This window comes from Halyomorpha halys, unplaced genomic scaffold (assembly GCF_000696795.3).
Source record: "Halyomorpha halys isolate HHAL.00 unplaced genomic scaffold, Hhal_1.1 Scaffold1856.1, whole genome shotgun sequence".
In the NCBI taxonomy this organism is placed as follows: Eukaryota; Metazoa; Arthropoda; class Insecta; order Hemiptera; family Pentatomidae; genus Halyomorpha; species Halyomorpha halys.
In genome coordinates this window covers 109,887-125,886 of record NW_027113812.1, presented here as the reverse complement: position 1 = coordinate 125,886, position 16,000 = coordinate 109,887, and the positions used below count along the sequence as shown (strand labels likewise).

At 30.7% G+C, this 16,000-nt stretch overlaps 1 long non-coding RNA gene across 1 annotated transcript; it reads left to right on the top strand.

Annotated features, from left to right (window-relative positions):
• Positions 1–2,951: 2,951 nt before the first annotated feature.
• Positions 2,952–14,454, top strand: LOC106690749 (uncharacterized). The gene is made up of 2 exons (XR_010844459.1): positions 2,952–3,135; positions 13,824–14,454. It is a non-coding gene; the product is annotated as an uncharacterized lncRNA (long non-coding RNA).
• The last annotated feature ends 1,546 nt before the right edge of the window (positions 14,455–16,000 follow it).

Here is a 16,000-nt window from a genome sequence, read left to right as displayed (position 1 = left end):
ATTCTCTGTTAATTAAGTATTTGTATAGCTGTAAAGTATAGCAATACCATTAAATTTTTTCCCGAATGCGAATCAACTATAGAGAAATGCTTGATTTGGCCATGCTGCCCAAATGTATTGGGTTGATATAACAGCGTACCTATCAATCTATAATTGGACACATATATACACTACGATACATTAACATTTTTCATTTTTCAAACAATTATCATCAATACACTAAATGGAATATACTTAAATATATTTTTCTTTCTTTCCTATATACATATATTGGTTTTCCTCGTACAAAACCAAATAACAATTTACCAATACACCAAATACATTATTCCCCCTGTTTCACTCCTTCATACTCTCCTCTCCAGTGATCCCCAATAACCTTTCGATAAATTAAGCAAATTTATAAAAATTATCAATAGATTTTTTTTTTTTTAATGATAGATTTATTTATTGATAGATATTACAATCTGTCACACAGTTGTGGGCAATAGGTAATAGTGATGAATGATCTCATACATACTAAAATAAAAAAAAATTATTTAAAAAAAAAAATCTCTAAAAATATATACAAACAAAAGAATAAACAAGATGAACATAATCGAACTATTTGTATGAAAAATAAATAAATAAAATAACATAATGATAAAATAATATATACAATAATTATCGATAGATAGCAACAAAACGATGATAGCAGTTTACTAAAAAAAAAATTAAAGAAATTTTAAAAAAAATATAAATGAATAAATAAATTAGAACACGAAATTAAATAGGTTAAAGAAAACACTGGTATTCAATTGATCAGGCCGGAAAAAGTTCTGACCAAGATGAACCTAGAACTCTATGAACTAGCAGGTAACCATCTCTTAGCGAATCCTAAAGACCTGAAATTAAAGTTTTAAATAATGATATGTGGAGTGGAGTGGTTTTAGCTTCTCCTGTACCATTCTTAGGATAGCCTAAGATAGGGAACCCAGTAAAGCTTGCAAAATGTGTCCTGATTTCTAAATTGATCTTATCAATCATAATATAAAATATCCATATAGTCTTAACATGTTTATTTTCTTGTAACTCCTACGTTTCGGCCATTCCGGGCATTGTCAAGGGCCTCTATGAATCAAACACGTTAAGTCTATATAGATATTTTTTATTATAACCGATAAACAAACCAGTCTCAAATAAAAAAATATTATATTAATGAAATAATCTTGATATTAGAAAGCAAATTAGAAACTAATTAGCAAATTAGTCGCGGAAACAATATTAATCCTAATTGTTGCATATTCGAATTAATCATGTTCATTATTAATAATGTTATTATATTAATAATACATTAATCAACAATAATATATTAATTAATATATATTATTAATACAGAAATTAGTAAAAATAAATAATTAGTTAATAATATTACGCTATCACTGTTAGTTGATAAAAGTTGCTATTAATAATGTGCTGTAAACTCTTTACTTTTGATAAAGTCATTTGGACATTGAGGAAAAGTGAGATAATTTCTTCTTGCTACTTTAATATTGCTGCATTAACAATCAATTTGATTTTTCTTTGAATATTCAATATGACGAAATAATAGTTGGATATTTGCTCAAGTTGGATTTCCGCCTTGCACGACCTTACCTTCCCTAGTGTTCATTGACGAGATTTATCATTATACTTTAATTTTTCCTTTAGAATTAATTTAATAGTTTAAAGGTTGGTATAAATGCTCAATAATGGCTGAGAATGTGTAACTATCTTTACTTGAAACAATGTGGAATCTTTTAAGTTGAACTTGATCTATGTTTAATGTTCGTTTCTAACAACAAAAAAAAATTGGAAAACCTTCAGACTGATTCCATTAAGTAGCTACAAAAGTTCAAGTACAATTGTTCAATTGCATTTCGCATAAAGAATTCTTTTCTATTTTTAATCAATAAAAGATTAGAAATCTACCTTAAATGAATAAGATTTATTTCATATCAAGAAATGAGAATCAAACTTTTTTGTTTAAGCTGTAATAATAAAATATATTGATGATAATATATAAATTGATAATGAATATTGAACTCTAAACATATAAGATTTAATATATTATGTTTTAACTTGAAACATTAAAACATTTTAATAACAATACATTTTACTTCGTTAGCTTTGCTGCTTTTTAACTGAAAAAGGAGGTTAACAATTGAACATTTTTTATCTAGTTTCACTCATAACTCTACCATTCTTGAACCAGTTTCTATGATTTTTTTAATTAAAAGTTCATACCTCCAAAGTGGTATAAACTTTTTAGGCTTGGAACTTCCGACGTATAACAGGACCTATAAGTACATAAGTACTACAATTTAGTTTACAATACACATTTTTGAATATCTTTTTATTTATTTTTTTTTTAAATAAAGAAAGTTTTTTTCCAACACTCAATATTCAATTATAAATATAGATATATAACAATAAACTTTAAACAATAAAATAAAAACAGAGGTTAAAACGGAACACAAAAGTCATGTGAAAATAAATAACCACAATTTTTTAAACACCTAGTCTTACTTCTAAACGACACACAATACAATAACTTCTAAAAAAAGAAAGATTTAATTTAAATACAAAAGTGTATTATTAAATAACTGTTCCAAATCAACGAGAACAGTGCAATAATTTATTGATTTTTAATATCCGTGCCATCCTGCGTTTTAACTTAAAGTTATTATAAGCATATTCCATCACAATTGACAAATCAAAATGGACTTGAAGAAGTATTGTTTTCGAAGAAGGCTACTACCAGATCACCGATTCAGGAGTGTAGCGCGCAAGAATATTTATTTATTTCTTCCTCTCGGACAAAACTTATATTTCCTTGCAACCTCCAGATCATTGGAGGAACTAATGGAGCTGTTAATAGGCAATAACTATCTCCCCACCTCAAAGGAACTTGAGGGTAGAAGAGAGGCATTTCCTCTCCAGCTCTCGAGATAAACGGGAATCCCCACCCTCCCAAGGATTTACTTCTCCGATGGCCCTTGTTCTCCAAACATGGAGCTGTTCTTGTTAGTGTTAGTGGCTCTATGTGGATCCGTTCTGGCCAAGCCGTTGGAGGATGGCCTGTGGGTCTTCCCTGATGAATTGGAAAACTTAACAAAGGTAACAAATTTAACATTTTTCTTTTTTAGTCGTGCGCCCTCGGGCGAAAATCACGGTTGACTCGTTAACAAATCAATTTTATTTTACATAAAAATTACTTTATTTTGCATAAAGCACTTAGAATCCGTCCGCATATGCTTTACATACATACTGAAAATAAATATTTTGAGTTTGTTTTTATTTGATCTTCTAGTATAGGAGCCAGGGAGAACTGCCTTAATCCTGATAAGGATATATTGACTAGAGGTTTGATGTTAACCAAAAATCATTGCCTAAAACCTTTATCTAGTAAACCTTAAATTCGCAACATCTTATCTTACATGGTCCTCGTGATTCACCATTTGTTTCCTATCAACTTTAACTAATTAAAACAACAATTATAAATCGCCTTGCTGATAACATATATATATAATCAGTATGGTCCTAGTAACGGCCAAGAAAGGTACAAAACTAGTAGAAAACTATTTATTATATCCAACGTTTTGCCCCAATGTGTGCAGCTTTTCATTGGAGCTAAATGAGAACCACTACTACTACTAAAATATTCATAAAAAGAGCTTAAAAAAATTTATAAAGAACGAGGAAAGCATTAAACAACAGAAATATAATACTAATTAATAACAAGAAGATAAAGTAAAGAGGGAGAGAACTGAGAATGTGCAACTGGTGTAAAGAATTTAATTCAATAGAAATGATAACAAATATGATAAAATTAAAAGAAATTGTGGTGAAGTAAATGGGATGTATGGTGCAATCCAGGGTGTTAGATGAATCGATAAATGAAATGGGATAATAAAACAGAAATATAGGTTCTTGTAATTTTACAATGCTCGCAACTCGTTCTCAGTTAGTTTATATTAATTTAAATGTAAACTGATAATGATGAGATGCTTACACTTAATTTCAAATTTATATAAATTATGTAAAACTAAATTTTGAAACTCCTGGATTATGGATATTTATCAGTAAACCAATCGACAAAATATTGCTTTTCAATCAATCAATACAAAACTTTTCGTTTTGAGATAGGCTGACGATAGACACACATATACTTTTTTTTTTTTTTTTTTTCTTTTTTTCTTTACGATAGACTTTTTTGGGCCTTGCTAATTTGGGCTCAGGGGTCCTCAATACGTATATTCCCATATACACTCTAATTAAAAAATTAACGTATGAGATACTCCCATAATAATTTTTCTAAAATGGATATATGAACATTCGATGGAATACTTCTCAATTGTTTTAGTATCAAATAAAACGAACGTATTCATAGTTTGAGAGATCCAATCCATCCGTGAAGTAGGGCAAGTTTGTTGGACCGTTGAACGTTCATGCTTAATCAGATTTTATTCAGGAATACTACTGAGAAAGTCTCTTATATATTGTAAAAAGGATTAAATCATTTTCATGAGAACCGAACTTGTTTTAAGCCTTTAATATTTTAATTGATGATTAATGATGGATGAAATGATGGAAGGGGCTATGAACATGGTAATAAAGGAAGAGCTACGTATTACGTAATATTTCGTCTATAACAGGTCAATTAGAAAGACTTTGAATTTGATTGCATCTCTGTTGTTCACTTACTTTGACGTTGAATAGCAAGAACGATAAGGTGTGACAGCAACATTGTGTGGAATGGTTTACAGATAAATATCCATAATCCAGCCCTTTTCAAAATGTAGGCTTATATAATTTATTTAATTTTTAAGTCATTACTAAGGATCTTATCATTATCAATTTATATTTAAATAAATAAGAAAAAGATGCTAATATAGTCAAATATGATAAAATTACTACAATATATATTTCTCTTTAAATATCCTATATTAATTCCCTTATTTATAAATTCACCTACCGGTTATATCTACAATTTATACGATTTACTTCACCAGTCTCTTTAAATTTTAACGTATTTGTTAGCACTCCTATTGAGTATTATTTCACTACTTATGACTCTAGTTGCACAATGCAATTCTATTCCTCTTTACTGTACCTTGTTTTAACTAATTAATAACAAGAAGGCATTAGAATTAATAGAATACTAATATTCTATTAATTTATATTTATATTCATTTGGTTTACGATACTACGTTCCCCTTTTTTATATACTTTTGACAATCTTTCTCTTAATATTCAAGAAATAATTTTATCATGTATTACAATTTTAGTATCGTGTTCTTATTCAGCCACGGGGTGAAAGAATTGCAAAGTTGGGCTAAACATTGGTTAATAATAAATAGTTTTTATGTTATTTTTATACCTTTCCCGACCGCCACCGGATCATCTTCTTACAATTACTTACGGTCAACTGTTAATATTATCATTTTAAAAAAATTATTAAATATTTCTAAGAAAAACAGACAATCAGGTACACAAAACAAAGCTGACGACTGTTATGAGGTAGGAGGCCTATTGTTTGGAAGGAGTTGCTGGTCAGAGACAGCATAGTTTAAAAGGATATGCAGGTACTTAGCGACGTACTGGGGAACCTACCTGGGAGTCCGAAAGGTTTCTGAAATTTTAAAGCCGTATTTTAATAGTATTGTGTACTTACATTTGCACGGTTAAGTTGGCATATTGTTTTGCGCTACGGTCGGCTGGGATAAAGAAAAAATGGGAATAGTTCTAAACGGTTCCGCGTAGTAGTTTCAGAAAATTGGTCCCATCATTATTTGGAACTAATAGCAAAATTATCTACTGCAATCAACAATAATTACATCGATAATATTTAAAAGGACAATTAAATGATGCCGTAACTTAACATCATATAATTTTTCTTTGTTCATTCAATAAATTTTTTTTTTAGCTTGCGCTCTCTGGGGTTTGTCCAGTGGGCCAATTAGTAGTACGGGATCGTCCGAAAATCTTCATTGGATGAACGTTAAAATAAATAGATAATCCTTAAAATTGTTTTCACTCAGCATTTTAATAGCGTATATAAAATAATAATAATTAACTAATTGCACCTCACAGGCCAATAAACTAAGAATGAAAAACTTGCTTAAACGAAGTTTACGATATCACTTCTTGAATGCCAAGTTCTTTTTAAATTAAGTTATAACTAAACTTATACGAATATAAGTTGAAATTTTTAATTATTTTTTTTCAAACTTCAAGTTCCTTCCAATTTTTTAGAAACTAGTTCTAAATGTAACAAGTATTTCTATTTAAAAAAAAAAGTTTAACCATGGCGTTTTATTCCGAATCCTGCTTTTTGTATATTACAAAATACAGTCTCGCAAATACATAAACTATTCATAGTTCTTTATATTGTCCTTTGGCAAAGTAATATGATCATTATTATAAAATGCTTGCTTAAACTGTGTCTTGAATTTATCTTCGTATTACATATCAATTATAATTAATGCAATAAAAACATAATTTCATGTGAAATTTTCTATATTTATACAAAAATAAACATTGCACCCACGGCTGCCTTTGTTCCATGCCATATTGCATCATCGCTGACTGTAAGCAAGACAATTTTCTAATTTTTATTAAATCAAATTTTCTACTCTAATATTCTAAATATATACAATACAAAGTAATTAATTACAAACTTCTGACCATATTCTCAAAATATGCCGGATTTCTTCATTCAAAGAAGATGAGTGCGTGTCGAAATGTAATGCAATCATATTGGGAATAGAAAGAGGTTCCAACTGAGAAATTTGAGGCTAGAAAATCTGAGTTCAAATTCGTAGTCGGCACCCTAAAAAACACAAAGAGCAAATTTTCTGACTTGCGTGAGTTTCAATAAATGGGAACCGAGAGAAACTGTTTCTATCAATTTTATTTACTGAACCAAGTCTAAGAAAAAGAGTAATGTTGCATTTAGCTATCAGAAAAGGCGTAGTTTTATTTAATCTTGTTCCTATTATTGATGATCAAATTGATTTTCTAAAATTTTATTTTGGTTATTTTTTAAAAATATATTTATTGCTATCTACAACTGTATTTACATAAAAACACATTGATGTAAGATCAAAATGGAGTGGAGCAGGCATGTAGAGAAACTACCCATTGGAAGCACTCTAATCATAGTTCCATAATAGAAGGTCTTGAGGCCATCTTCTTTTCAGGCGTCTCGGAGGATTGTCATGATTAGAAGAAGAAGAAGAGAGTTTTGATGGTTAGGGCTAGATCGGTTACATATAGAACATTAAGGTCATTGTGGTTGATTTTATTTATGACAAAGTAAGGAGCATTGAGGATTTTGGATTGTAAGGATTGGATGCGAGAGGAATTGAAAGGTTTAATGAAGCCCCAAATCTCAACTTCGTATGTCCATTTAGGCTTTATAATTGTCATGTAGATCGGTCTTTTTTAATGAATTGGAAGTTAAGACGGTTTGTATAGTAAGTTCTGTAATAGTCAAAATCGACGTGCAGTTTCCTGGCTTTTCAATCCAATTTTATTTTCAATATCGTTTATTTTGAGCCAACACCTCGGGTTCTGTGGCCACGTATCTTAGACAAAGAATTAAGATAGCGTAATTACATTTTACAACATTGTTTACAAAAATGTTATAACTATTAAAATTTCAACAAGCTCTTTAGTGTTTCGTAATTTTGAGGCTATTCGTGGAAGTGAAAAGTTTTAAAACTCGCAAACATGAGTAAATGGGCTGATTCGGGGAGCGACGCAAACTGGGCCAAAAGGCCAAAAACGTGATTGAAATTTTGACTCTATCAAATGAAACTGAAAAAAACCGTTCATTATCGGGTAACTAACTCATAATGAAATTCCAGTGAAGCCCTTTGCGTGAACTTAGAATTGTGAATTTAGCACATTTTATGCCCATGGAAAACTACTGTTTACATAAATTATTTGTACCATGTTCACTTCACGAGATCATTTTGAGTCAATAAAATAACATATCTATTGACGAGTGTGTGTTCCAAAATATTAGAACCTAGAGAACCTTTTGATGTCAATTTTATAAAACTTTTCAAGTCTATAAGGCAAGGAGTAACTTAATAATTCATGTATAATTTAGATACTCCCGGGGTGAAAGTTGGGGGATATTAATCGTAATATGGGATTGATTGTAATAAATGGTGTGGACTGTATTTAATGAGTTTCAAAATAAATGAATAATGGCGATATAGGGAGAAAGCCTCTCTTCTTGATTGAACAATAAGACACGTGGTTGGTTATATGGGGGTTTGTTAAAAGTTTGTACAATAGAGTTACTATTTTTTTAATTTTTATTGTAATGAGGTTACATTAAATTATAAGTGTTATTATATATAATAATAGATGCTGTAGTTTACTTGTGTTGAAGATGTTGTAGGTTACAGGGTGAGCTATCGAGATCTTGAAAGTGCATATTGTTGTTCTCTTCTTGTGTTATCTTCCCTCATTCATCCTGCCTCCGTCTCTTCGGCCAAGTGGGGTGTAGTTTAGTCACTCATCGTGAATTGTTTATCTCAGCCAACAATGATGCGGCTCTTGAGATGCTGTTCACTCTTCTCTTTGTTGTTCTGTTTTTTAGACCAAGAAGGCTACCCATAACTACTGATTTATATCGCTGCCACTAGATGGCATAATATTGAATTTCAAATGTGAGGGGGCATCTTCCCGCCAACAATTCATATGTTAAAACGGTGTTGGACTGAGGAAAAGAACAACCTGGTTGGTTTATTTTTTAAATAAAAAACTGGGCTGTGATAATGATGCTGTTATACCTCATTTATCAAAGTTTTTACAACCTGTTTATGTGCTCGTAATTTCAGATTTTGGAAAGAGCTCGATCGCACTAATGCTCACCTTTAACTTAGTAAAATACCCCAAATAGATGTCCCAAAATATTTGTTTCTTTCTAAGTTACGGTATAGTAACTTATAGCTTTAAAAATGCCATTATTTTAATAATATAGATTTATGAATAAATAGTTTAAATGTTTATATCATAACGAGTTAGCAAATATGGTTGGGGTGCGACCCCTCTTTTGTTAAGTAGCCATTACAACTTTCTCCCGTCACGGCCCCTAATGAGAAATGGTCACTTGAAGTATATGTATAAGAACTTCCCAGAACTGCATCAGTTCCACAGCCCTGGTTAACAGCAGCCTAGGAATTGTTTGCACCTCGTGCCTAATATATATATATTTTATTATATACCAAATCGGCCTGGTGGGCCTTACATGGTTGATATAACCGTTATATTTATATATGTATTTTTTTAACAGTTGATTATGGGGAGGAGGAGGGCGAGACTAGGGGCGAGACTATACTCGTACAAAAGACACCCCTAACTATATAAAATGTTATTATTAAAAGAAAAAAAAAACAAATAAATAGATAAGAATAATGCTTCTTAATAAAAGAGGAAAGTAAAATTAATAACAAAAAATAATGATATTGGTACACTTGAATAAAACAAACTATTGTCCTCTAATAGTAAAAAGAAACAAGTTAATTTGAAAAGTAGACGAAGGAAGAAAAAAAAAAAAATAATAATAATGAATAAATAAAATGAGTAATGATAAAAAGTAAAATAAAGGTAGTAAGACTATAAATTAATTTTATATTTATTAAAATTTATAAAAGAATGTCCTGCAGCAGTCTTCGGGTTGAGGTTGAGTTTTCCAGGTCACTGCTCCTTTAACTGTCGGCAACTGGAGGTGGAACTTCAAGAACCGTTTTTTGATGTAATCCTCTATTAACTCCATCTGTAATTCGCGATGCAATTGGCTATTTCTTATGAACCAAGGAGCATTAATGCGATTCTTAGGACTTTATTTTGAAAAGATTGTAGTTTTTTTCCTTTTCGTGAAGGATGCTGCTCCCCAGACTTCACAGCCGTACATCAGCAGTGGCCTGAGAATTTGTTTAAATATAAGAACAGTTGTTTCAGGTTTTAGTTTGGAATTTCTGTTTAAGATAGGATATAGCATTGCTAACCTTGCATAAGTTTGAGTTTCGTGCCTAATACTACACTTATCTATTAGTATTGATAGTAAGCACTTTCTATGGACATAATTTATATAATATTGACCATAAAAATTTCTTTTTTTTTTTTTTCATTTGAATAAAAATAAAGACAAGAAAAAAGAAAAATTAATTTCAGACGTATCAATAAATTAAGACAAACTTGAACTGGAACTGGAGTTGGGACTCGGCATATGATATCTTACCGAAGATGTATGTTTCATCTCGTCAAAAAGATTATTATACGTATCTATTTTTTTTTTAATCAAATAGAAGACATAAGGACGTTATTATTTTTTTGTTTTTACCTATATTTTCCCCCAAAATGCACCTTGATGCTATTATTCTTATATTAATCGTTGAGTTGTGAAAGAAAAATATATTGATACTAAAAACCTTGTTAATTTATTTTTAGTTGGTTTTAAAACCTTTTTCTTTTGGATGGTAAAAATATTATTTATTTTTTTTATAAAAAAAAAATTACCAAACAAGTTTCTTTTTATTAATTAAGGACCTATCTCTCTCAAACCTGTAAATCAATATACTAATATAATGTGTAGTTATTTAGTTTTAAACATTAATAGCGTGTTATATTCTTTTGTCTGTATATATTTTAAGAGAGTTTTTTTTTATTATTATTTTTTATTTATTTTTTTCTTCTTTTTGTAATTTTATTTTTTATTTTTTATTTATTTTAGTATGTACGAGATCATTCATCACTATTACCTATTGCCCACAACTGTGTGGCAGATTGTAATATCTATCAATAAATAAATCTATCATTAATAAAAAGAAAAAAATAGCGTATTAAAATATCGTCACTTAAATTTTAATATCTGACATATTAATATAGACATTATATACATATACATTAATATAGACATATTTTAATATGTCTGAAAAACCAAGAAAACGATTTTAATAACTATTTATTTTTTTAAAACTTCCAGAATTTTATGACTAGTCAATAAAATAAAGCATCAATTTTATTTGTATTTTTTTTAATTTTGTAAAAATTTTTTTGAAGTTATGAAGAATCACAACTTATCACAGCTACGATGTCTGTAGGCCTAATTTGACAAAAAATTACTGAATACGGTATCTTGACTCCCTTTGATTCCGAGCTCCCTCGCCTGTCAATATTTAACATTTTGAGGAGGGGGGGGGATGTCAATCCTGGGGCCTAATGACTCGGGGACAGAGGCGGTCACGAAGATGCAAGGACCCGAGCGGAACTATTTACTAAAAGAGCACGATCCCGGCACCGAGAATAGATTGGATCAAAGCAGTAAGACGTCACGTCACAACGCAGCTACCCCAATTTATTTTCTAATCTCCGGTAACCCGATAGGCTATAGGTCATCAGATTGCCTCCGCAAGTGGGCATTTCATTCCTGGCTAAAACATCAATTTGCCAAGGAAATAGGCCTCTAAATGTGCGTGACAATAGGCAGTGCCTCCATGTTTTTCATAATTCTTACATCATCGTTTCAAATGAAAACACGGAAGGCTGAATCCTAATAAGAGATTTTCTAAAGCAGGAATTTGGCAACTGTTATTAGGAAAACAACCATCAGACTAAACTCACTAGGTGGCAAATTGCTACGAACTTAGTCATTCTTATTTACTGAGCCGTCCACCAAATACTTTGTATTAGTTATTGACTACAGGCTAACAATATCTGGTAGTCGTTCAAGAAGTATTATTGAATATCTCCAATAATTTACACTTTTGATGGTGTTCCGAGTGCGATTTTTTTTTTTTTTTAATAATTGTGAATCTGTTTATCTGGACCTCTTCCTTAATATTTAAGCGCCCCTCGTTTTCACAATCTTCGTCACTGAACCTCTAAAGTAAAAAAAAATCAATTATACGATTTTTATTCTTTGAAAAATAACAAAAAAAGAACTCACCATTCTAAAGACATCTCATTTCCATCCCAACCTTCGTTTTTGGGATATGTGCAGGGGTATAAAACACTTTATCCTCTTCCAGATAGAAAGTGAAGCCAAAAAGAGGGGAGTAAACCACTCCCTCGGAGCTCAGGTTTAAGTTGAGGTTAATAGGATGTTGGAGATTGGCTCCTATTCCTTTACCACACCTTTGTGGTTTATCAAAAGTCCCACCTTTTTGGCTTCACATTTCTTGGAAGCTTACCCTCGCCATTATTCTTCTTACTCAGGATATGTGATGGGAAGTGTAAGGAGTGTAAACTACATCAGCTGGTATGGGCAAAGATGTTGGGTAAAAGGTGTTTGCCACTACCCCAATCACTGTCAATCTTTTTATTTATGCTCTTAATTTATTCGAAAGCCATTTTTATTTATTATTATCGATAAATATATTAATTTTCTAGTTAATTATTTTATATTCATATCAGTGGCAAAACGATTGTAAACCTCCTGATTAACCATTGTAAAACTAGCTGATTGTGGTTGGTTGTTAGGCTTTGTAAATGGACCCCTTGTATATTTTAAGGTTAAGGGACGGTTGCGCCATTACAGTTTTAACTATAATTACTGAATCTCAGATAAAATAGATTATTTAAGTTATGTTAATACAAGTTCTTGAGGTAAACTTTTCTAGATATTGATTACCGGTTAGTCTGCCTTTCAGCAGAAATCTACGTTAAAGAAGTTAACCATTCAAGAAATCTACCATAGTTCCAGTCGGAATCTGTCAATCTAGCGAAGATGTATTGTATTATTATTCCGTTTCTTTCTAAATTAATAAAATGTATTCGATCATATAAGGCGATTTGACAGACGACGAAGGCTTCAAAGAATTAGTTACTCAGGCAATAATAAAAAAAATCTTCTGTCCTCAAAAATTAATTTTTTACAATGAACAGATGAAGAATTTTTTAGCGACTTTGACTTTCAAAAGTGGCTGTCGAATCAATTTTAAATTTAATTGGGAGCACAATTTTTAACAGTCCCGACAGTTATCTCAGTTATAGGTAACCTTGGTAACGTATTTATCAAAACTATAGACCAGAAACACGTTGCTATGTAACCGGAGTTTTATTTTACTCTTGAACAAATCTATGTTGTACAAATCTTAGTTTTACAGGAGACTGGTGCAACCGGCATTAAGAAAGATGGAAACTTTGAATGATTAGATTTCAGAATTTTCTCGGTAATAAACCTGTCTTAGCCGTGAAATGTTAACGTTTATCATTGGTACTGTTTTTCTGCTTTTCAGCCATTGCTGCCATTTCAACTAAGTGGTGTTCTCTACAGTTTTCTAATTATTGTATTTTATTGCTCACGACGGGGAATGTTCTTGGAATCGCTGGTCCCACGAATAGGTCCTGAAATGTAAATAAAATAGTGCTTGTTCATCATTTCACCCTATATATTCACTGAAGATGCTTATAGTATTACTTCTGCCTTCGAAAATTCTTAAGTAACGCTATGTTAACCACTAAGATATCATCAAAGTCCGAAACAATCAATTATACTATTTTTATACTGTGAAATTTAACAAAAAATGAACCCATCGTTCTAAAGACATCTCGTCCCAACTATTTAATACTTATGATTATAAGCCGTGTAATAAATAATTCTAGACATAACAGTTACTGTCATGTTCAGTTATATAACGAAGCAAATGCGATAATAAAGCTAAAATTCTCGTTCTTATTGAGTTTTAAGTAATTGAAAAATATAAAAAAATAATTATTAATTAATTAAAAAATTAAAGGATTCTGTAATGGTTAATATTTAATGTTTATTTTTATCTTTTCAGAAACCGAACAGATTTGATTTCTTCCAAATCAAAAGTGTTACATCACCAAAGCCAGATCGCAAACCAAAAGGAAGGACAACCAGTGAGACAACAACGCCGCTACCAGACGTCTTGTTTCACATACCCAACTGTAATTGCAGGTTTCCTCCGCAATACAACCCAGTTTGCGGCTCGGACGGGCTGTCGTATGTTAACGCCCAGATGCTGAAGTGTGCCCGGCGGTGCGGGAACGATGTGGTTATTGCCAGAATAGGAGCCTGCAGGGGTAGGTTTTCAGTCGACAGATAACAATAATGAATGATGTTTTGTGGAAAATCGTGAGAATACATGCGCACATTATCATAGGAACACAATTGGGCTTGTGTTGCAAACTCAACCATGCGTTTGTGAATAGTAATGATTGTGGATATATTAGACCAATAATTACCTATTATAAATTGTTGGTAAAGATGACTTAACCTATGCTATAATAAACAAAAATGTTCATTCTTCTTCATTAGATGAACGACCCTATTCAGCTGTTCTATTCGTTATGAAAATTTGAATTGATGTACAGCAAACGTTCCTAAATTATCCATCAGTAACTTTTCCTTAAGCATGCGTATAACAAGATATATTCTAACTTTCCGAATTGGTGAAACTGCATATCATTGCTACAGGGGCTGCCCCCAGCAAACCCAACCTTCTCCCATTACCATATTAACACTAGTGAACCTAATCTATGGAGTTTAGTTCACTTTATTTCATCTGAAGCAGAATAGGACAGAGCTTTGAACTCAATTCCATTTTTTTTTTTGTATTCTCATTCTGGCCATAGCTACCTAAGGCTTAGAATAGTACCTTGTTCCAATTTTATCTGACAATCTATCAGAACAACTGATTGTACAACCAAAGAAAAAAAAAAGATCATTGTAAACATGAAAATTGGGAAATATTCAGAGGATACCTTGACTAGTTAAATCTCATTCTCATGCAGCTCACCTTACAATTATCAAGAAATCACAACCATAACTAAAAAACGTTAAGAATACAGTCACACTATAATATACTTGATCAATGCCAAGAGAAGAGCCTACTGAGTACTCACGAATAATAGACAAATTCTATACAATCATACTTTTTTTGTTCTACTAACAGACTTACAAAAAAAGAAGACAGAAGTAGACAACTATAAGATATGAGGTCATAATGAGAGGATGGTCTGTTTAAGGGAACGCCATTCAACATCCCTAAATGAAGAAGCAGGGGGTTAGTCAAGGATAAACAAAAAAGAACTAATTGGGTACATATCTATCCTTGGCTTATGAAATTTGAGCATTAATGTACTAAATTAGCAAACAATTAATTAATTAAGCCCATATCCATCAATCCCAAATACAAGTTTGATTTAGATAAGGGTTAAGTTCTTCCATTTTCCATTCTTCCTAATATTGTATACTCCATTGTATCATTTAGACATTGCATGATAATATTCTTTGATAGCCAATTTCTTGTCATTAGCAAGAATAAATATATGAATAAATATTATATAATTATATATTACATAAATATGAAACACCAATTACCTCTATTATCAATTAGTATTAAACTTGAAGTATCATTATAAAAAAAAAAAATATCCTGGTATAATCAGTCCTTGTAGTTCTTATAATGAGGCAGTTAATTACTGTACGTGTTTATTGTAAAAAAGCAGCCTCAAGTTACATTAGTTATCATCTTCTAGTATTACTATTTATTTATTATTATTGAATTACACTTGAAAAAAAGAAGATATTTTTAGGTTTGTTGATTTTGTTTTTCATTATAATACAATAGTATAAGTTTGAATTTGTAATTTGTAATAAATTATAAAAACCTGATTTTTTTTTTACCTATAACCCTCAAATCTTTTCGTGCCAAATAACAATTCTTTGTTTCAAAACTCATTAATTTACAAGTTTGTCCATGAGGGAAATCAATTTCAAATCAAAGCCAATCATCAAAAAATATTGTTTTTTTTAAAGTTATTATTTGATTTATAAGTTTGATTTAACAAAAAATTTATTATTTAACACTTACTTATGGAAATGTCTATTCATGTGAAGAAAGTTACATTTCTGAGTCAAATTTTAAAACTTATTTGAATGGTATAGAAATTTGTTGAAATATTTCTTTTTTATGGAAGTGTCATATCACTA